We start from the raw sequence: 24784 nt of genomic DNA on the forward strand, positions 1-24784 counted from the left end.
CTAACCAGACTATTCCTCTGTTTCGGCCACAGGACATATACCTACTAGCTGGAAAGTCTCTATTGTGATACCGATATTGAAAAGGGAAGTAGGGATAACCTGGCAAACTATTGTTTGCTGGCTATGGCAGATGCGAGCTCCAAATGATTCTCCCAGCTGTTATTGACAGCACTTAATGGCTGGATAAAGAAGAAACAACAAAAAGTGAAGGCAATCTGTTTATATGTTATATGGAATATAAGGAAGCCTTTGATACAGTGAACCGCAAAATTCTAAGGGCCAAATTAAAAAAGTAGGAATCGCATCCAGTGATATTGCATTTTTTAAAAGAGTTATACTCAGATGCCAATGTTCAAATGAGATGGAATTAGGAAGGGGTGAATTAGGAAGGGGGACTATCCCAGTGCATTCAAACTAATTATGTCCTAAAACAAGAATACCCATTAGTGCCCATTCTGTGCAACCTTAATGTAGCTGATTTGGGAGAAGTGCTGGAATACTTTCACAATTTTCCACCTGGAATAGGGACCAAGTATGCATCATGGCATGCCCATGCGGATGACACCATCATCCTTGATGGAATACAAATAGGTTCTCCCATGCAGTTTAGATGCACTTTATAAATATTCTACAAATAATGGGTTAGTCATTAACCATTAAAAAACAAAGATTACAACAATTTCCCTTAAAAAAGGAACCAGAGCAAGTTCATTTTGAAGATCCATGGAGATCTTATAGACACAGTTTGGTCATACTTATACTTGGGTGTCATGATCAGTGTCTCTCTAAAAATCTTTGAGTTCGAAAAAAGTATTTGTTTTAAAGTAGATTGAAAATTTAATACGGCCCTAGACCTTATTAAAAACAAGATGGCCACTGAATCGAATGGCTTTTAAAACTAAACTAAACTATGTTCGTTACCAGTGCTTTATATGGGCTAGAGATCTTTACACAGAAACAAAGTGGTTGAAGCCATTAGAAAGCGACCTTTGGCGTAGAGCTCTTAGATTACCTAAGTGCACACCGATAGAGGCAATATACTGTGAACTGGAGATGACCTCTCTATATACCTGGAAGAAAATTGCTTCGGGTATTTTCTACATTAAAGTGTCAATAGAGGAAAATAATTTGGACTCCATATTTTCTAATTTTGGAGGATTGCTAACTCCCACCAACCCCTCCAATTCATTGAAGGACTGGATAAAGGATAATATTGGTTCTATCTGATTTAAAAAAATATATATTTATTAGAGAATTATTTTTTAATGAAACATTTATAACAAAAATATATCAATATTTAATATTTGTAATATCTGTGGGGTTACCCCCAAATTCCCCCTTTTCCCTATGCTTTAAACCCCACCCCAAACCCCGCCCTACCCGTTTTAATCCTTTACCCCACCCAAATATATATATACTTTTTTCATCAATATTTTTCCATTATAATTGTTTTGTTATAAAATCATTCTCTGAAATGTTTTCGTTTAAATCACTGGACACCGATAATATAGACTTCTTTGATGAAATAGGATTTGTTGTAGTGAAAAAGATGAATGTTACATTGTCAGAAATAATGATTAAAAAGTTAGCCAAGATATGGGACAGAAACAACAATTAAACACTATTCGGAAGGCAAACAAAATAACGTGCGTATATTAGTCAAAGATTTCCGTTGAACTCTCCTTGCAGAGACTGCTTAATGGAAAGGTAAGAAAGTTCATCATGATGTTAAGTCTAGAACTACTTCCCACCATGTCTAGACTCTGAGCATGGAAAAATATCCTTTAACAGGAACGAGTATGTCGCCTCTGTAATATGTAGGTTGAAACATCTAGACATTTACTGATACCTTGTAGTAAATTGAATAATATTAATGTTAGGGGATATCATGACGAATCATGTTTTTTTTAATATTCAGCCACTAGCACATTACATTTTACAATGTATCACATTTGGTTAAAAATCCAGAAGCGTTTGAAATGTTTGCCATAATTTTGAGACAAAGAGAAATGATATCAGTTAGTTAATATTTTAGAGACATCTCTAAAAAGTCCCACTACCAGGTGCACCTGTTCAGAGGTATTCGACGTGTTTTTACTTTCCCCCAGAGGCTCACCATCTCCAGAGCCCTGGTCCTCTCTAGACTGGACTATTGCAATAGTCTCTTTCTCAATCTGCCTACTTCCACTCTACGACCCCTATACCTCATCCAGAACAGGACCGCAAGATGTATCCTTGGCCTCAAGCACAGGGACCGCATCTCTCCGGTGCTGTAATCCCTCCACTGGCTCCCCGTGGCTGCAAGTATCAAGTTCAAGACCCTCTGAATAGTCCACAAGGCTTTCTGGGACGAGGGCCTGCAACTATCTTCAACTCTCTCTCCTAAATACTCTCCTTCTAGAGCCCTCCACTTGTCCTCTTCCAACTCTCTGTGGGGGAGCCGTTTTTCAAACAGAGATTTGGGGGTAAATCTTTATCCTCTGCAGGTGCTTCCCCCTGGAGCACCCTCCCTGCCCCTCTCTGGCTTGAGCCTGATCTTATTAAGTTCAGTAAACTCCTCAAGAAGTTCCTCTTCTCTTCCTCTTTCTCTCTCCCTCTCCCCCTGTTAACCTCCATCTCTTTTCCCTCCTCCTTCTCTTCCCTAACTCAGTCCATTTTGCTGACTGGTCACCTGGTGCAGCACAGAACCTCACAGGTCCCAGGCTCCCCCGCCAGTCTTTGCACTTACCCCAGGGCCTCTGCACTTTGCTCACCTCTATTGCACTCCTGGAACGTGCTCCATGAGAACGGTAACCTCTCTGCACTTAACCCAGGTCACTGCTTGACTGTGTGTGCTTGTCCCCCTCCCACTCCCTTACACTTCCTGTCTGCGCACTTACATTACCTAGAATGCACTTGACCTAGTCCACCTGGCCTAGTACGGTAGTTTAGTTTTTGTATGTTCCTCTCCTTCTTCTCCTCCCCTATCACCTCATTCTTTGTCATGCACGTGCACTATCTGAAACGTCGCTGGCCAAGTATGGTAGCCTATGGATTGTATGTCTTCCCTGCCCCCCCTTTCACCTTCCTTCCAGTCATGCACATCACTAGTAGTAATTCCGCCAGGCTAGTGTGCTAGTCATTTTTTGTAGATCATTCGGGAAATTCAAGGCCTAAGAATGACACTGTATTCCCTTGTTCCCATCCTGCCTTGAAGTGCTTCACTTGTGTAGAAGCGCTTTACAAATAAAAAATGACAATTACAATTACAATATTAGTATTGTAATGTAATGATTTGTTTTAAAATGAACAGAATATGAAATGTGCAAATGTATGTTTGAAAATTCTGTTACTTTATTTTTTAATAGGATTGTAATGATTAATTTATAGTGATTGATTCTTATTCAGTTGTTTAATGGTACTATAATAACTGTATAATAATTATTTTACTGTGACTTAGTGTTAAACGGTTTAATTAACCAAACACAATTTAAATAAAAAACTGAAACTTAAAAAAAGAACCATATACTATCTGTCCTGAAGCCCAGTTATCACATGCACAAGCAACCCACGTTTGAACAAGCAGACACACAATTCGGCACACTACAGAAACAGCCAAAGCCTCACATGCGTGTTTCAGCTGTCCAAACTGGTACATATGTCCTGCAATGTACATACATTCTTTTCTTATGGTGAGTAGCGCAGCCAATCAAAACGGCAGAGCCCAAATTCCATGATTCGCTCAAAAGGGCTTCTTACTGAATCACCATAAGAAAGGTTTCAAATTTAAAATTATGAACATTCACTTTTTTGCAAATCACCAGGATTGGGTTCTTTCTATGAAGAGATACTATTATGCGTGACCTGGTCTGGGGCCATGTCCTCGGGCCCCCTCCTCGCCAGGGCCCCGCCCCCTCCAACGATGTCAGGGTTCCCCATTAAATTTGTCCATTTGCAACACTGAGACCAAATTATCATATCTCATGTAGTGCATCGAGCTAATGCAGGCTCAAGGCAAACGGTCTCTAACGCCGCATTACGTCGCATCCGCCGGAAGCCGTATTCTCGAAAAACTCTAGAGTGCATCTAAATAAAAAACTCTCTCTCCCTCTCTGGCACTGTGTCTCTCTCACACACACACACCACTTGTTATTTTTTAACGCCTGTTTTGTAAATCGCCAAATGCTAACAAGATGTTGCAGCACGCCCTGTCTCTCTCTTTCTCAATCTCGCTGTTTCCCACAGACTCTCACTCTTTCATCCTCAGCGGCCGACGCTGACCATTTCGTAGATACATAGAATAAGGCCGCATGACGAGTGTGAACGCATTAACTATGGAGGCTGACAGTTGTTGTGATAGGACTTTAGAGTCTGAGTAAGTTGCTTGCCATAATAGATAACACGCTATCATGTCCATGTTATCAGTGTGTGAAAATAAATGAAATTCTATTTTCATGCTGGACCCCAGCCTCAAAGCGCGGGACAGCGGAACTGTGCTGCTCAGCGCTGTCTTGTTTCCAAGAGGAGCACGTTGCCACTGAGGAATACTTTATTAGCCCCTTCAGTGCCAAGGACGAGTATGCCCGTCCTTTTTGCCATAGACTTGCATAATAGCCTGGCACTTAGTGCAAGGTTATTATTTTTTATTTTTGTTTACACTCTCCTTGCCTCTGTTACACAGGATCCACCGTGGGGTGCATACATCACACCAGTAACAATATTAATAGTATGCGTCATGCCAGATTCTTCCTGATACAAGTTATTATTGCCCAATGTAATGGCCCTTAATGCATCTACCTCGAAGACGAAGCACTTGCTTTTGCCAGGATTTGAACGTGCTGGACTGTTTTACCAGCAGGCAAAGGTTAGAGTCTGCCAATATAGTTGGACAGGCCCACCTCGCCATATGCAATACTTACATGTGAAGCTGCCATTACAGAGCTGCTGTGTACCGCTACACAGGAGAGATCACCTTCACGACGCTTCATCCTCCTACGACAGTGTCTCACCAGTGGCATATACATGCCATATTCACTTGCATGACGTCACAGCAGGGGAGTAACCAGGCAGGTCTCCTGATAGTCAGAATGAGCAGAGGAAGTCATGTGTGCTCGTCACGGCTTCCACGGGCATGAAACCGGAGCAGGGCTGGGCTGCTCTATAGGGAACTATCGAGATTTCCCAGTATTCCTCTGCATCCTGGGTCTCTTTCATGTGCTAATATATTTCTCATAGCTAAGGGGTTGGGCTTGCTGACAATCTGTAATATGGGGCCAGTTTGAAAATGATTTCCAGGGCCTTTTTGGTTCCCAGTCCATCCCTGGACGGGAGCGGGCCTTTGACACAGTGAAGCCATTTGCTGAGTGCAGCGCTTCTCTGTAACTACAGGGAGCTTTGCGTCTGAACAAGCCTCTATAGCCTGCCCTGCTCAGTAATGGGGTTAGAGACGTACACAACATGCACAATATAGCTGCGTGGCTATCAGCAATGGGCTGCATGTCACCTCTGGGTATTGAGTAACAATACAAACACTGATGCTTCATGGATGCCTCTCTGAACCCCCCCTGAGGATTCCATCCCCATTGTTGATAGTTACCCATCTGCATTTCCAGTGCTGGAAATGGAATCTCTTACCTAGGGGATCCCACCATCCACCAGTGGGGGAGGTGGGTGCCGGGATGGGGGACTATTGTTCTCCCCCAAAAAAATGATTTTGCCTTCCAGAAGATCGCCTTCTTGAATCTTGAACACCTGGATAAAAGTCCAGTTTCCTAGAATGTTATAAGCAAAGTATAAAAGATGCACACCTTTTAAACCTAAAAAGTGGTACTTAAATATTTTCTGAAGAGGGCAATCATAACAGGGCATTTCACTGGGATCCACAGCAATAGTCTCAAGTGGTCCTGAGCCTAACAACCATGGTTCAAGGTCTGGCATCGGCACCTCCAAATATGCTAAAGTAAATGTACAGTGCACATATATTTCGCTGCATCGCTGAGACATTTTTGGAAGATCCAGCCCAATACCAGCACTGAGCATTTCTATGTATCCACACGCCGGTCTGGCACCTCTAAGGAGGACCGTTGCGGAGCCATTCTTAACTTTTTGGGTGCTGGGTTGTCCAATTATTAGCATCTTTTTTTCTGCTACATAAAACGGATCAGTGACCTTTAAGTGATGACGCCTTTGATTAAGGGGGCCTTCCTTTGAGAGCAAACTGTTTCAAATGAGTGGTGAATGTATTCTTATTTTAATACCTAGACAATAAACTACAACAGTATGACAGGGCAGAGCAATTACGCCGGGCAAATTAATCATGGGGTGTACTCCCATTTCCCTTACCTGGAGATAGATACATGTATCACATTCAATTATTAGGTTGTGTCTCTCACCTAAATGCAGGTTTTGATACCTCCTATAGGAGTAGCTGGACAAGTTTAGAGATGGAGCAATGCGCCAGCATTCGCTGTCCCACATACTTCTTCATCACGTGGTGCAGAGTGAAATGATTTGAAAAGAAGTACCCACTGGTCAGTTCATTCTCAAAGCAACAAACAGAGCATTTTCAGTTCAAACTCCATTGGCGGTTGGTAATTGTGTGCTAACACGCACCCACCTTAGTAATGTATCCCTATTCGCTCCATTTTGTATATTTCTGGCATTGTGATTTGCTGAAAGGCGAGCATTCTGTGTGTGCCTTGCTTGCAGTTTGTTGCCTCTGCTGTTAATTTAGCAGAAACAGCCTCACTATCAGAGGCTTGATAAAACAGTGTTTCTTTTGTGGTACAGTTTTTCCTTAAAGCACATGCCTTTTTGGTGTTATGTGCTTGAATGATGGCTTTCATTTGTAACGTTATTGTTGTCCTTTGGTAATGGCAAATGTCTGTTGGGACATTTCATGCTGCTTTAGACATATGTCATGTTATGTTGATTTATACCGCGCACAGCTACCACCCAAGGACAGTCTCCAGGCGCATATGATACTGAAAACCTATTGGTTTTGCCAATGCTTGTATTTAATTGTAGCTTTTGTGATCTTGAAGTGACAGCAGGCATTTGATAGAAATATTGTATTTATAACCTATTCCTTTATATATCATTAGTACCCTGGAAGGGGGCGCTGGCCAATCAGGATGCTCGCAATGCGGGCTGCATTGTCTGATACAAGCACGTATTCCCAGCAGGCTGGGTGCTGCTAGCTGGAGCTTCTTTCTCTCGTTCGATCCTCCTTCCGTTTCCCCCGGTCCCCCTTTACCTCTTAGCCGCCGTGTAGTTTCCTATGTGGGTGTTAAGAGTGTGTAATTTGTATAAATACAAGGTTGGCATGTCGGAAACAGCACTGCTGCCCACGTTAATGGACCCTCCCTTCGCTTGGGCCCTTAACATGGGTGGCGGGCCATTACAAATAAGGTCGACCTGCCACCTCGGGTGATATCGCCCCACTAACCTGGAATACACAGCTATAGAGTTTCAATAATGAATACTATTCTCTCCAAAATATATTCATTTATAAACTGTCAGGACATCATTTAGTTTTGAACCTTATTCATAAATACGGCACTCCAATATGTGTGAGCGACGTCTGTATAGATTGCCAGTGCCAGCGTTGAGAGAGTAATAGATGCTGTTATCTGAATGACCGGGGGTACACATTAGGAGCCTGCTAGTGTGCCTCAGCCAGTCAGATTGCTAGGAACATGGGCTGTATCTGTTTCCATGTGTGCTGTCTCGTCAGCTTGAAAGGCGTGCTGCAACCCATTACCCCCCCTCCCCCCCAAATACATGTATTTGTATTTATTAAGCTTTTCACCAAAGCGCTGTACAAGCATAAAAACACGGTAGACAAAATTAAGAGAATGGCAGTGTAATAGCTAAGTCAATGTTTAGGAGTCAGACAGGAGGGAAAGAAGCTGAGCTTTGAGACGGGTCTGGAGAAGGAGCCAAAGGGAGAGGAAGCACAAGGAGGTTTAGGGACAATAAGGCGAAAAGTCTTTTGAAAGCAGAGAGGGCGAGCGGGCGAGTAGAAAGAGACTAAAGATGAGAGATCGGATTGGGCTAGACCCTGGACACATTTGAAGACGATAGACAGAAACTGAACGAGGTGTCGCGATTCAAATCTTGAAATAGAGGCAGAAAGAAGAGAGGAGGTAATAGACGCGTGAGGAGGAAGATAGAAAGGGAGATAAATAGAGGAGTTTTAAGTAGAGCGAAGAAGAGTAAGTCGCGACGCGGTGAGACCATTCAGAAGGGCCGAGCCGTAATCAAGCTTTGAAAAAAATGAAGGCAGTGATAAGAAGTTTAGAGTCGTGAGGAAATGACATAAAAGGACAAGCGTGACGAAGGTTAAAGAGGAGAAAACGACAGTTGCATGCAGTAGAAGAAATGTGAGAGGAAAAGAGAGAGAGGAGTTAAATAAGACGCCTACACATGTACCTGTCATGACACCACAGGTCCTTGTAGGCTTTCTCCTGCATGCGCTTCACTTAGCCTGAGGTGCACCGCCCTCCGATAGAAATAGAAGGGGTGCTCTTTCATTTCTACGAGAGGTCCCATTTCTTTTTCACCCCACAGACATTTTAGGGCATTTGTATGTTTGTTATTGGCAAACCCAGTGGCGTAATGCAAACTTTGGGGGGGGGCTGCGAGCAATGCTGAGGGGGCCCCTTCACCTCTAAAGCTCTTCAACAAAGCATGGGCTGTGCTACACTACGGCGGGCCGGCCTGGGCTACCATGCTTATGCAATGTCCATGATGTTGATGCTGCTTCAGGGGCACACGCGCACTATGCTAGGTAAAAGATGTATTTTTTTTTATCAAAGCTTACACCTTTCACCCAGTGTGGAAACAAGGGAGCGGTGCCTGACCTCTGGCACCCAAATATACAAGCCACCAGTGGAGACTGGTGCAAAATTTACTGGAGGGGCATAAATATTTGCCTCAAGTATGCAAGAGCGAATAAGTGTTGCGAGGGAGCTCAAAACAAAGAAAGATGTTTCGGGCGGTTGTCCCCCAAGAACATTTTTTTGAATGATGTGTTGAAATGGTGCATTATGAAGCACACTTTTTTTGAGAAATTGGGTGACATTCAGACAGTGCGCAATTGGTTTTGGTGGGTAACTCATGAAAAAATCCAATACATTCAAGTCACCAATAGTGCACTGGAATATTTCCCTATGCATTTTCACACCTTCTCTCATAGTCATTCACACTACAATCTCCACAAGGCACCCACCCACCCAGAACATTCACTGCCACGTTCACACCCATTCACTCACTTATCACACATCCATACACCATTCACAGTCACTCACAGTTCATTGTACCCACAGCCACCCACCCAGAGCATTCACACACACATAATAATAACATGTATACCCATGCACTCACCCATACACCTTCTCTATGATTTACTCACAACTGCTTCTGCACATATGCACCCACACAGAACATTCACAGTCACATTATTACCCATTCCCACACCTATCATTCATCCAGACACCTTTCACAGACACTCACACTGCATTCTACACCCAGGTACCCACCCAGAACATACACAGATGCCCATAATCACAGGCATACCCATTCACTAACCCACACACCGTCTCTCACATCCACTTACACTACATTCTTCACACATGCACCCACCCACAACATTCATGTTCACATTCATACCCATTCACTCACCTGTTACTCTCTCATACCCTTCCTTTCATAGTCACTCACACTGCATTCTACACACAGGGGCCTACCCAGAACATTCATGCACCCACACACATATCTTCTCTCTCTTTCACTCACACTGCAATGTCCACTCGAGAAACCACCAAGAACATTCACCGACACACAATCACACACACAATCACATGCATACCCATTCACCCACCTGTCACTCACCCATACACCTCTCACATTCACTCAAACTGCATTCCCAACTTGAGCATCCAGAACATTAATCCAATACACACTGTATTCTCAATCACACAACAGGTGCACTGACCACCCGTACATAGATACATGTACCAATCACATGCATGCATGCATAAACATACATACATCCATAACATTACATACACAATCACAACAGACACAGACGTAGTCACACGTACCTATTTTGTTTTTTTTAAAGCTTTCCTTAACTGTAACGAGGGATGGTCCTTCTTTCTTACAGGCCTCTGCTTCGGCTCAGGCCCGACACACAGACAGGAAGCAGGGACTCTGCTTCCTGTCTGACATGTGCAGCGAGCGAGACTGATTCGGAGCACCTCCTTCCCATGCCAGCTCCAGTTGACATCAAGTCAGGGTGAGGGCTGGACCGGCCCCTGGTAGATGTGGGGCCCCACACATCGCAGGGGCCCCAGTTACACCACTGGGCAAACCGATTGGCACTCCGAGCAGGATATGTTGGGAATGGGAAAAAAAGTTTACTAATGTGCAATCAATGCACCAGGAGTTATGCCCGGTTGGTAATCACAATAATACCTTTGGCTGCAGCCTGCATCGTCCGGAAACATCACTGAAGCCCTTGTGAAAGGCACTCGTGGGCCTGGTAGCTCATGCTGGCAGTCCATTGCCACACACAGCAGTCCACAGCAAGGGGTTTATTGCTTAATTAATGTTCTGGAAGCATGAGTCAACACTGTTATCATGATTCAGTCTCTGAAAAGGTAGAGCACTGGGTGATAGAGCACATGGCATGTGGATGATGAACTCCCAAACAAGGCAAGTGCCTGTTTCAAGAGTAATAAAAATATATGAGCAAAGGATGCTGATGGGTTGTAACTTTTTATCAGCACATAACCCCCCTGACCCATTGTCTGTGTACTATTGATTGGGACCATGTCTTTCTAGATGCTCCCTTTGCTGGGCTTTTCGGCAGCAGTAAATTTCGGTCAATTCTGCCTGTCATTCTTATGAACGATTAAGAAGCATGTGAGATTAGGCTGCATGGCAGATTAGACTGCACGTGAGATTAGACTGCACGCAAGATTAGACTGCATGCCAGATTAGACTGCATGCCAGATTAGGCTGCATGCCATATTAGACTGCACGCAAGATTAGACTGCACGCGAGATTAGGCTGCATGCCAGATTAGCTGTCATGATGCCTACCCCCAGGCATCCGGACCAAGCCCATCAGCCCCGCGAGCAGGCATCTAGACATTTAGTAAAACCTCAGCACCCTCGGCTAAGGGCTATCTGGGTTCAGTCCTGGCGCCTTAGGCGCCAAGCTCATAGTAGGAATCAGTCCTGGCGCCTAAGGCGCCAAGCTCTTAGTCATTACTTACCTCAAGCAGACCATGCTGCAAATGACTCCAATCCAGCATGAAGCCTGAAAGGGACTATTTTTCTACAGGGACTATTTTTTACTCGGGTGTGGTTCTAGGGACTTCTTACCTGGGACTACTTTTGAGGCTATTTAAACCACACCCGACAAGCAACACACGCTTCACGTTATTCTGCATCCAGCAGCGTAACACTCACCGTGCCTGCAGCCTGCATCCAGTCTTCTGCCACGCCCGCCTCGAATCCAGAGCTCCTAAAACAAAGAGGAAAGAAAGGGACAAGGTTAGAAAACAAACTTATTTCTATTCCACACCTGATTCTGGATCCATCTTGTCTGCGGACCTGTAAAGACAATAATTTCTGCATGCGCCGCACCTCCAATTGCAGCGCCGCGCCATACTCACCAGTCTTCACAGCATCCTTCGGGTCGGCGCTGCCTCCATCATTTCTTCGCCGAACTTCGGTACCTAGGAGACAAAAGAAAACCACAAGGTGAGCCGAGGGAACCAACAAACATAATTCTTACCACCATAGACTTACCTGATTTACCACCGGAGGCATCCTTTTGTGACTCTCCATATTTTCACGTGCCGCATCTGTAAAGAGAGACAAAACAACACGTTTTCCTCGTGCAACATTTACCGGACAGCGCCGGGTAATACAGACTCTTACCTGAGCGCCACCAGCTGCCACAAGAGCATCTTTTCACGAGCCAGCTGCAAGACAAGACAAGAAAGGAAGGGGGGAACAAGAGTGAACATCGGACATATTGAACTCTATGAACTTAATACTTACTGGGCCTCACCAGGAACCTCAGAGTCAATACTCTCCGGAACTCTCCTGAGCCTTAAAACCAGTGAAGTAACTGGAATCGACGCTCCCCTGCAAATCCACGCAGGATGGAGAGCTCATCTTTCAAGAATATAAGGAGAATATTTCTACGGGTTAAGGAGAGAAGATTAGGAGGGCAGATCTAGTCAGTTATCGCTGCACTACGCATCACGTGGGTGGAGACCGCAGCTGTCCGGGTCCGACCGACGCCCCTGTGGGAGCCAGGTGAGCGTAACAGAATGCGAAGCCTATCTACAAATCCCCACCCGGCTGTTATGGAAACCTCAGAAACCGACCAACCAGCCCTATTGTTAGGGGAAGTTAGGGCAGAAGTGCACTCCGCGCGCCAAGAGACTAATGCCCTCAGGAGAGAACTGATTGTGTCAAAGGAGCACACTGATGATTTTGCTAGACAATTACTGCTAAACCAATCTGGGCAAACACCATTACCTGGACTCGGGGGGGGGGGGGAATCAAACTCCTGTTTCATCGAGCAATCCTGTGCAAGTGGTTCTACCAGGGAGCATTCCTTTAGCTCCACCCGAACGTTTTGCTGTGGACCCAAAAAAGTTCGCCGTGTTTATGAACCAATGCCGCCTTTTATGCAGACCTGGAGATTTTCCGAACGACCAAACCAAAGTAGCCTTTGTACTATCATATTTTAGTGGCAGCGGATTGGTCAATTCTATTAGTTAACCAGGATGACCCTCTTCTTCGGGATTTTCAAGGTTTTCAATTGAGCATGGAAAGACTATTTGCCAGACATTCACAGGGACAGGCCCTGGATAACAAACTTTTATCATTACGACAAGGTAACCAGGATCTACTAACCTATATCGCCACTTTCAATAGGTTAGTGGTGGAAACCGGATGGCCAGAGGTAAAACGAATTACATTATTTCATCGTGGACTTCGGGGTGAACTCAAAGACGTCTTGGCCCAAGTTGTGAACCCACCTCAGGATTGTGCAGAATATATAGACTTAGTGGTCCAGTTAGACCACCAACTTCAGAATAGAAAGGCTTATCGAGCTAAGTTTGAGAATCGGGTATTGGTTAAACCCAATGTTACCCTCAAAGGAACAGATGTATCAGAACCGATGCAGATCGGGGGGGTCAAGGGACCCTTAACTCAAAAGGAAAGAGAAAGAAGACGGCAGATGCAATTGTGTCTGTACTGTGGGGCCTCAGGACATTTTCTACGAGATTGCCCTATAAAAACATCTAAAAAAGTAGTCGGAGTTGCTGATAAAAATCAAACCGAGCCTGATTCAGGAAACGACCACGCCCGACAAGCGTAGAGGTCCGCTTGCCGAGCTTGAAGAAGGATACTCAGACTTCGCACTTCATCATACCAATGGTCCTTGTAGATCCAAGGCAGCCATCACGTATGCAGGCAGTTAGGGCATACATTGATAGCAGGGCCATAGGAAACTATGTGGACCACGAGTTGGCTTCTTGGTTGAATCTATCTCTCTGCACAAAGACCTCTTCGGATGTCATCACCACAGTCGATGGAACTGAAATTGCCTCTGGGCCTGTAACTCATTCCACCGCAGAGATGACACTATTGGGTCAGGATGGGCATCGAGAGACTATTGTGTTTGATTTAATCAAAGCCCCACAGTTCCAAATAATACTGGGGATACCTTGGTTGGAAACACATAATCCTTGTATTGATTGGCGAGGGAAGAGATCTGTGCCCGGATTGTGCACATACTTGTTACCCAAAAAAACCCTTGAACCAAGGCCTGGCCACAGTCGCTACTCCAGTCGTGCAGTTACCTCAGGAATATCGGGAATTCCAGGATGTTTTCCAAAAGGAACAGGCAAACACCCTACCACCTCAGAGATCATACGATTGTCAAATCGAGCTCATACCCGGTGCACAACCTCCATGTAGTAGGATCTACGCCCTTACGGAACCCGAAAACCTTCACCTACGACAATACGTGGACCAATACCTTGCTAATGGCTTCATTCGTCCACCCAAGTCCCCTGCATCTTCAGCTTTGTTCTTCATGCCTAAAAATGAAGGTGACCTCAGAACGTGTATAGACTAACACGCATTAAATCAGATCACGGTTAAGAACCGATACCCATTGCCTCTGATCCCCGAATTACTAGACCAATTAAAGGACGCTTGCATCTACACTAAATTAGATCTCCGAGGGGCATATCATCTGGTACGTGTAAAGAAAGGCGATGAATGAATGACTGCTTTTCGCACAAAGTACGGGTTATTCGAATACCAGGTGATGCCCTTCGGGTTGTGCAATGCACCAGCAGCCTTCCAGTATTTTATGAACGATGTCCTTCGTGAACTCATTGACATCTGTGTTGTCATATACATAGACTATATTCAAGTGTACTCCTCTTCAGAATCAGACCATGTGAAGCACGTTCGTGCAGTCCTTGAGAAACTACGCCAGCACAAGTTATATGCAAAATTGGAAAAATGCGTTTTTCATGCTACGGAAGTTGAATTCCTTGGATTTATCCTGACTCCAAAAGGAGTCCGAATGGACTCTCGAAAGGTGGATGCAATCCTCAAGTGCCCATCACCCAGTTCCATTAAAGGGGTACAAAGCATGCTCGGATTTGCTAATTTCTACCGCAGATTGATTCCGGATTTCTCACATGTTGTACACCCTATTACAGCACTTTTGCGAAAAAACAAACGCTTCTTGTGGACCTAAGAAGCTGAAAAGGCCTTCCAAGAGCTGAAAGCGAAATTCACATCTGCACCTGTCTTAAAGCATCCACGCCCCGAACTTCCATACATAGTTGAAACTGATGCATCCAGTTTAGCCATGGGAGATGTCCTGTCCCAGAAGGATCCTGAAACTGGTCAACTTCACCCAGTAGCATTTTGGTTCAGAAAGTTCTCGGCACCCGAGTTAAACTATGCGGTTACTGATAAAGAATTATTAGCCATCAAATCCGCCTTCAAGGCTTGGCGGCATTATCTTCTCGTGCCAGGCATACCATTACGGTAATCACCGATCACCGGAACTTGCAGTATTTAAAAACAGCCAAGGCCCAATCGTCGCATCAATTTCGATGGGCATTGTTCTTGGCCGAGTTCGATTTCGTGATCACTTATCGACCAGGTTGTTAAAATGGCAAGGCAGATGCCTTATCCCGAATAGTGATGGGAGAAGCATGTCCGAACCCGGAACCGGTGCCTATAATTTCAGAACAAACAATTCTTGGCATAACCACTCTACAGACACTAGAGGATATTCAAGTAAAGATCCAACAACTCTTCGATCCAACAGCCCTGCAGGACTGGGTGAAGAAAGGCCCGGACTACTCAGTCATCAATGACCTACCTTATTCTCAAGGGCGACTATTTCTACCAGACAAGGAACTACAAGAACTAGTCATCTCCAATTATCATGACACCCTGATGGAAGGACACCCAGGTATCGCAAAAACTGAAGCTAAAATTAAGAGACAATTCTGGTGGCCCACCTGGTGAAAAGACGTAAAGTCATTTGTAATGTCTTGTGGCATTTGCACCCAAAACAAAAGTCAGAAGTAAAAACCAGCTGGCCTCTTACAGCCTTTGGATATTCCACCTACACCATGGCACACCTTATTGTTAGACTTTACTACAGATCTACCTCCATGTAATGGATTTAACACCATTCTAGTTATTGTGGATCTTTTTTCCAAGATGGCCCACTTTATTCTTCTAATGGGATTACCTTCTGCTTCAATACTGGCCAAGGAGTTCCTCAAAAACATTGTTTGAATACACAGATTTCCTTCTGTATTGGTCTCTGACAGAGGTAGTCAATTCATTTCACATTTTTGGGAGAAATGTTGTCAACTGGCGCAAATCGAAGTGAGGTTATCAACCAGTCACCATCCCAGACCGATGGTCAGACGGAGAGGACCAACCAGACCCTTGAACAGTACCTACGTTGCATGCTACACTAGACCGAAAGTAATTGGAAAGATATTTTATAGATTTTCGAGTATGCATACAATAACTCTGTACATTCAGGAAACGGACAAAGTCCCTTTTATATCATATATGGACATCACCCTCGAACCTCAGAACTAGATTCGACTCAGCATTTAGAAATGCCTGCAGTTAGTCATTTGCATTCTACTATTACACAAGCATTTAAAGAGGCAACAGAACATTTGAAACAAGCAAAAGAGAAATATAAGAAAAATGCTGATCAACATAGAAGTGAAACTCCACAATACCAGATTGGGGATCAAGTTTGGCTGGCTACAAAACACATACCTCTGAAGGGAACTCGGACTTTTAACCCTAGATATTTGGGACCTTACACTATTAAGGCCATTATCAACCCGGTAGACGTCAAATTGGAATTACCCTCTAGTATGTGCATTCATCCTGTCTTTCATGTTTCACTTTTAAAACCAGTTCAACCAGGAACAAGATTAACCAAACCACCCGACTCCATCTTGATAGATGGAGAACCTGAATTTGAGGTAAAAAATATCCTGGACTCCAAGATGGTTAAATCAAAACTCTTTTATTTAATCGATTGGAAGGGCTACGGACCACAGGAAAGGTCATGGGAACCTAGTGACCACATCCATGCAGCTCGGTTGGTGAAAAGATTCTATCGAAACTTCCGAGACAAACCAGGGCCCAGGGGAAGAGCAACTTTAGGAGGGGCCTCGGGGGAGAGTGCTGTCATGTTGCCTACCCCCAGGGATCCGGACCAAGCCCATCAGCCCCGGGAGCAGGCATCTAGACATTTAGTAAAACCTCAGCAGCCCCGGCTAGGGGCTATCTGGGTTCAGTCCTGGCACCTTAGGCGCAAGGCTCATAGTAGGAATCAGTCCTGGCGCCTAAGGCAGACCATGCTGAAAATGACTCCAATCCAACATGAAGCCTGAAAGGGACTATTTTTCTACAGGGACTATTTTTTACTCGGGTGTGGTTCTAGGGACTTCTTACCTGGGACTACTTTTGAGGCTATTTAAACCACGCCCAACCAGCAACACACGCTTCGCGTTATTCTGCATCAAGCAGCGTGCCTGCAGCCTGCATCCAGTCTTCTGCCACGCCCGCCTCGAATCCGGAGCTCATAAGACAAAGAGGAAAGAAAGGGACAAGGTTAGAAAACAAACTTATTTCTATTCCACACCTGATTCTGGATCCATCTTGTCTCCGGACCTGTAAAGACAATCACTTCTGCATGCGCCGCACCTCCAGCTGCAGCACCGCGCCATACTCACCAGTCTTCACAGCATCCTTCGGGTCGGCGCTGCCTCCATCATTTCTTCGCCGAACTTCGGCACTTAGGAGACAAAAGAAAACCACAAGGTTAGCCGAGGGAACCAACAAATATAATTCTTACCACCATAGACTTACCTGACTTACCACCGGAGGCATCCTTTTGTGACTCTCCATATTTTCACGTGCCGCATCTGTAAAAAGAGACAAAACATTTACCGGACAGCTCCGGGTAATACAGACTCTTACCTGAGCACCACCAGCTGCCACAAGAGCATCTTTTCACGAGCCAGCTGCAAGACAAGAAAGGAAGGGGGGAACTAAAGTGAACATCGGACATATTGAACTCTATGAACTTAATACTTACTGGTCCTCACCAGGACCTCAGAGTCAATACTCTCCGGAACTCTCCCGAGCCTTAAAACCAGTGAAGTAACTGGAATCGATGCTCCCCTGCAAATCCACGCAGGATGGAGAGCTCATCTTTCAAGAATATAAGGAGAATATTTCTACGGGTTAAGCAGACAAGATTAGGAGGGCAGATCCAGTCAGTCATCGCTGCAGTACGCATCACGTGGGTGGAGACCGCAGCTGTCCGGGTCTGACCGACGCCCCTGTGGGAGCCAGGTGAGCGTAACGTTAGGCTGCATGTGAGATTAGGCTGCATGCCAGATTAGGCTGCGTGCAAGATTAGGCTGCATGCAATATTAGACTGTTTGCGAGATTAGCCTGCATGCAAGATTAGGCTGCGTGCGAGATTAGGCTGCGTGCGAGATTAGGCTGCATGCGAGATTAGACTGCACACGAGATTAGGCTGCATGCCAGATTAGGCTGCATGCGAGATTAGGCTGCATGCGAGGTTAGACTGCATGCGAGATTAGGCTACAACATTTCTTCTTTGGCACCCTCATTTGTTGTTTGAATTGTTAATTGTCGTTCTCATGTTTAACCACTTGTTGACCGTATGTTCTTGTGTCCATGTCATTGAACAGGTTTTTTTTTTTAAAGGTTTTTTTTTAATTTAATGTGTACAGCTCACAAAGAACCTTTCACAGCATCCATCAAATTTAAAAATAGAAAAGAAATATACAGAACAAATAACGCATCAATTAAATGATCTACCTTGGAATGTTACATATTCAATAACTCATCAGATAAGACCAATAAACATAATTACGGTTCTAGAATAGCTCAGCGGCAGCGTGCGTGTCTTGGAAGCAAGACTACACGAAGCAACAACAGGTTCGATCCCCGGGTCCGCGCTTAATAAAAAAATCTCTAGGTGTTTAAGCGCATTATAAATACGTAACTAAGACAAAAAGACGCAATTACGCAACTAAGAAAAACAAACAATTCCTGTAACAGCGCCTCGATGCCTGTGGGCTGTGTGAGCGCTTTATAAATGTAAAATAAATAAAAAAATTTTAAAAAAATCTATTTGACATACATTTCATGTCTTATACAGATAAAGAGCGCCATTCATAGATGTTCGTTTAATTTTCCTCTGCTGATTTCAATAGTTTTTCTACAGTAACCCATATTTACTAGAGTGCCACATGAAGAGAGTCAAGCCTGTGTTTAGGCTATAGAGCCAAACATCTTCACTCTTAATATCCTCGTAATTGCTGACACACTTCTCCAAGTTTGTCATATATGTAGGCCACACGTTTTTACAACATGATGTGGGGTTTCCAATATATGTGGACGTTTACAGCTTCTGCAGAATCTAGTTGCTGGTGTAAGGTTCAGTCTAGATAGTAACTGTAATTGGTTGGTGCAGAGTCTCAAGAATAGATGTCTCACTTTAGGGTCAGGACATTGTGTTAGATGTTTGAGCGGTGTTAAATATACATATGTTATGTGACCCACATTAGTATATGTCTCCAGACTTTCCAGATGAGTAAAATTGACCTTCCAATCCCATAGCAGCAGCTTTTTATTAAACTGTCTCTTAAGGAAATGGAGGTCAACTTCCTCCTCATCGAGGCATATACCGGGGGCTCACTTTAGTAGATCTTAGATATCCATATCCGCCATGGCGAAACTGACCCCTTTCACTTTTACCTCTCTATCCTGACAGGCCTTTAACAATGTGATAATTGGACTTAAGAGAAGAATGGCAGATTTTGAAATACGAGTCACCGCGTCTTTTCAGTGCCATAGCTTTAAGGGAGATCAGGCCCAACTCCAGTCTTAATATAGCCATAGGCACTGATTGGGGCAGATTTAAAATACCTTTTGAGAAACAGGCCTCGATGACGTTCAGCCAGTCATGGTCGGGTAGTGTTAGAGCACCTACGCCATATAGTATGGTGGGAGAGAAGCATTTAATGTAAAGCTTCCTAATGCCCGCCCAACTGTAACCCGCTGTCTGTCTGGCGAACCTTGCAAACAGGGCCGTTAACTGGCTCGCCTTTCTCCTTTTAATAGCAATGGCCTCTGCATATCGCCCTGATTGATCAAATGCCAGCCCCAGATATGTATAATTCGATATGTACTCAATTTTACGATGGTCTACTGAGAGAGGGAGTGCCGGCCTTGCGAGCTGTAAACAACATTGCTTTTGAATTGGAATAATTAATTGCCATGGTGTTTTCATTTACAAAGCTCTCCAGCTTATTTAAGATGATCAGCATTCCAGAATAAGTGTGACTAAAGTCTACCAGATAGTCGGCGTATAAGAGAGAGGTAAGCAAAGTCACACCCAAGCTAGGGCGGCAACGGGGGACAGATTTTAACCAAGCGGGAAGATCAGCGATATATTCACATTTAATAAAATGTGGGCCAATAGGCAACCCTGTTTTACACCTCGTGTAGTGCTGATCCAGTTTGAGTAATGGCCCCTTTCATCAAGTTTAATTTGAAGTACTCTGTCTTGATGGAGAAGTCTTAGAATTTGAATCAAATGGGAAGAGCAGCCCAGAGTTTCCAACTTTTGCCACAGCTTAGAGCGATTAACTCTGTCCTGCACCACCTTTTGCTGCGTCATTCCTAGCTAAGACATCCACCAGGCAGAGATTGGTAAAGTATTCTCGCTGAAACCCAGTCTGACAATCATTTAGAATATAAGACTCCTTGGCCCATTGTTGAAGAGCATGGAGAACTATTGATGTCCAAATCTTCCCAGAAACATCTAACATCGACAGTAGGCGATAATTTGTGGGGGAAGATCAGGCCCCTTTTTGTAGAACAGAATTGGCAATGCTCTGTGCCATGACTGAGGGATTGAGCGTGACCGACATACCTTGGTGAATAAAACCTCAAGGATTGTGCTCCACAGAAGTGGTCTTTTTAATACCATGTTAGCCAGGCCATTGGGCCCCGGAGCTTTTGAGCTTTTTAGTTTACCAATGGCCTGCAAGATGTCCCCACTGACCCACTTTAGAGGCCATTCATCATTTTCTACCAAAATCCAGTCAACACCGTCTGACTCTGATGTATAAATATTACGAATATGCTCAAGCCAACAGGCCGGGCTAATCGGTTTAATCCATTGAGTGTCATTTAGATTTTTGTCTGTTCAGCTTTCCGGTGAATCTGCTCTATTTTTATCCACCCATATCAAAATGAAACTAAAAAGGGCAGGAGATATATGTGCACAATGCCTGGGTCATCTAATGTTGCCTCTACGCGATACTGAGCCACCAAGGGTCGGATTAGATATATTTTACACTTGTGCATAAATAGTTTTGCACAAGATCAAGAATTTGGTCAAACCGATGTTGTACTATGAATTCTCCATAACATAAGTACACATCAAGCAAACTGATGTATTACCATTTCTGAGAAATAGTTCCCCTTCAATAAACACGTCCAAGATAGTGGTGCATCAAAGGACACCAGACCCGCCGCTGTCTCGAAGAGGACAATGTACTCCACAACTTTCAATGTCAGTGAGGCAAGTTCCACGTAGGATCCATCTTTCAGGATTAATTCCACGTTTCACTGTGTGAACCATTTCATGAGAATGGCAGGCTTATTTTCCCTGAAATCTCAACCCTTTCTTTCTAAACACCATTGTACAGAAAAACGATAGAAAGAAATAACGATCCTACGGATGTGGTGTGCATGATGGAGAACCTCCTTCTGCGTTGAGTAAAACTCTTTCAGAACAGTGAGACCCTAAGGCCCTCAAGAAATACTTAATCCAGAGTCAGCAAGACTGGATGTAGTGTATGGATGAGCCTCTACCAAGACAATGATGTATTTTATAGTCCCAGGTCCCAAGGAGGTAGTTTCCTGCAGGTCCACATTCATGAGGGTGGAAGGAAAACCGATGAAGGAAGGAGATTTCAGAAGGCACCAAAGTGTTGGTTGCACTAACCTTACCCTTAATCAGTGTGAAGAAAATAATGTCAACAGTTAATTTTGACGTCATCTTCTGTCGATCCCGCGGCAATGACAGCATCTGAAATGAAAGAGTGGCTCTACTTCCTTGCTGTACCGAAGGAGTCGTAGACATTCCCTTGTAAGACAGTAGTTACTAAGGTCAAGGGAAATCATGCATTAATGTGCCTTGAATAAAGATACTGTAAAAATACTGTACTTAACTTGTGCTGGACCTTGTGACACCTTACAGGGCTCTCTACGTGGGAACTTAAATTGTGTCCATTACAGCGTATGCTCCAGATTCATGTTTAAAGATCCCTTCATCTTCCAGATCAACATTCAAATAAATGAGGTCCAAACCAGTGTGGCTTCTTTGGTTAACACAATATGCACCAAGGGCAGTGGGTGTGGCCTCACCAGCAGCTAGGCAATGCTAGATTTATCATGAAATGTATAATGTGCAACCAAACAGTGAGCGGATCATGATAATGGCAGTGATACACAACATAAGAGACAGATAAAATGACCATTGCAAATAGGGGTTTAAAAAGAAGATAGTAACGTTCGGTTCAAGGTGGGTAACTTACAGTGGGTTTGAAAGCGGCTGAGAATAGAGGAATAGCATGGACCAAACATGTAGAGTGCATAATAGGTGTATACATCAAGAGAGGTGCCCCATATACTTGCTCAACCATGCATAGCCAAGAATGGACCACAAATCTCTTGAAACACATCTGAGTCACCCCTTTTCTTGTAAATGATTCTCTCAATCATTGACAAGGTCAGTAAGTCAGGATTCCAAGTATCTATATTCAGACATTTAGTCCATTTGGTGGGCACACAGAATCATCTTCTTCGCTAACACTCATCCTCTGAATAGCCAAGCTTTCTTTGCTTTGGGCCAATCACGTATCCTTCTCTCGGCGCATAGGATGAATAATGAAACTCCATAGGTATTTCAGTCTCAAGGACAAGGTTTATTCTTTCAGATGTTTTGTTCCAGAACCCATTGGTTTTTGGACAGGACCACATCAAATTGCTCAATATCTCCTGCGCTCTCCTGCACTTCCACCGGATATCATCTTCTCTCATTCCCCTTTAATGCCTCCGGTCTGGTGTCCAATGCGTTCCGTGTAGAAGCTTGATTTGACAGGTTCTAAGATTACAGTCCAGTGAGCACAATCCTATATTGCGACAGCACCTGACACAATTTTCCAGAATCAGGTCTTCGCCGATTTCCAGGGGCCACAATGTTGTCATTCCCACATCCTTCATATGTGTTTTTGGAGAAATCTATATAGCGCAGATGCTGGGCGGCCACCAGTCATACATGTCACCATATGCAACCAGACTTTATTTAAGTGGACAAGACGTATCCCCAATGCTTTCAATCAAGATCCATCTCAGCTGTCCATAATCTGCATAGGTTCAGTCTCGCTGGGTATGACATTGGCATAGCTTGTTATAAGAAATCCAGTGGCCATCTTCAGACAAGTCTTTAAAATAAGCTCTTTCCTTGGAATTTGAGTATAGGGTTTAACCATACTGATGCTTCTGAGAAGACGTACGGGTCTGTATCAAATGCATGGAATATGGACTGCCAGTTTCTTCTCAGAAACTCGGTAAGGGGATTCTCCTCAAGTGTGCACCTGCACCCAGAGGTTAACAGGAAAAATGGTTTCAAATGTGACAACTGATTTGACTCTGTCTGTGTCCATATATCCAAATCTGGGCCATTTAGTTTATTTATGTGTCGCACTGAAAATGCCAAGTGGTAGTTCGAGAAGTTAGGGAATTTCATTCCCCCTAAATGAGTCGGTAGTCGAAGCTTCCGAAGCTCTAGCCTCGGTGGATTACCACCCCACAGAAATCTTTGTAACATAGCATCAATATTCTTGAAGAGACTTTTGGGCGGGTTGGAGAAGCAGCATGGAAAGTACATAGTTGACCCGTGGAGCCAAATTCATTGTGTTACTGTTGACTTTTCCCCATTAGGAAAATGTTGAGAGTGTCCATCTTTGGTTTATTATGATTTTTTCGACAGGCAACGTTTTTACATACAAACGTTATGACACAAAAGCATCGGAAAAAAACGTTTTCAATGCATTTTTTAAAAAAATGTTTAATGGGGGGGTTCCCCCCGAACCCCTATCTTCTTTTTAAAACAAACTTTTTTTTCTATACGAAACTAAAATAAAACCTGTGACATGAAATAAAATGCATTCGAATTTTTTTTCTCCAAACTTTGTATTCAAATCTTTTGTATGTAGAAACTATTTTTTGAAAATATAACAGGATACCTCCATCTTTCTATATCCAACTTGATCTTTGGAAACAGGGTCTCAAAGTTTAGTTGCATAATATCATTGAGCTTAGGGCATATTGAGATTCCCAAAAATGTACTTTTTAAAGAACTCCTTGCAAAGTCCCAGCCGTCAAATAGATGCCTGAAACTGGATGGTAAGATTGGCAATATCTCCGATTTGCTCCAGCTGATCTTACATCCTGGAATTTCTGCGAACGTTTCAATCACACTCATTAGAGGAGCCTTGCAATCTTTGAAGTTGCATTACTGCCAAAGGATCAACCACATATAGCCAGGTTTTTCCACATTCTCCTTCATCTTTCTCTCCTCTCCCCCGCAGCCCTGTTGAACTCCTGACTGAATCGGCACTGGTCATCTGGCTACCCTCTGATCTTCGGCCCAGGCCCCCTCCCCTGCCAGCTGCACACTAGCACTGCCTCCCGGGCAACCCCTGCACGTGTGGGCTGTTTCTGTATCCCTACAGCCCCCCAGCTCTTGCCACTTGATGTTTGCACTTACCCCTGCACTTTCCACAAGCTGGCCGCACTTTTACCTATTGTTTTTATTTATTTTATTTATTCTTTACTGTCATCCTCTGTATTGCACGGCCCCCCTCGGCTTCCCCCTCGCACTTTCCCTCTCCCTCCTCCCCTGCACTTGCGTGGTCGCAATGTCACCTGGCCTAGTATGATCGTTGTCTTTGTCTTTCCTCCGTTCCCCCTCCCTTGCCTTGTCGTGCCTTGAAACACTTGTGTATAGGTGTGTTATACATATACATATCATATCCTGTTCCTTGAATGTGATCATTCTTTCTTAGAATTATAGCCAA

General features: G+C 44.1%; 1 protein-coding gene across 9 annotated transcripts in view; it reads left to right on the top strand.

Annotated features, from left to right (window-relative positions):
* SLC24A2 (solute carrier family 24 member 2) overlaps positions 1–24784 on the top strand; it is a 1614118-nt gene that overhangs the window by 348089 nt on the left and 1241245 nt on the right. The gene's annotated exons all lie outside the window — the stretch shown is intronic.

Source organism: Ambystoma mexicanum, chromosome 6q, assembly GCF_040938575.1.
Source record: "Ambystoma mexicanum isolate Mex_15411 chromosome 6q, UKY_AmexF1_1, whole genome shotgun sequence".
NCBI lineage: Eukaryota > Metazoa > Chordata > Amphibia > Caudata > Ambystomatidae > Ambystoma > Ambystoma mexicanum.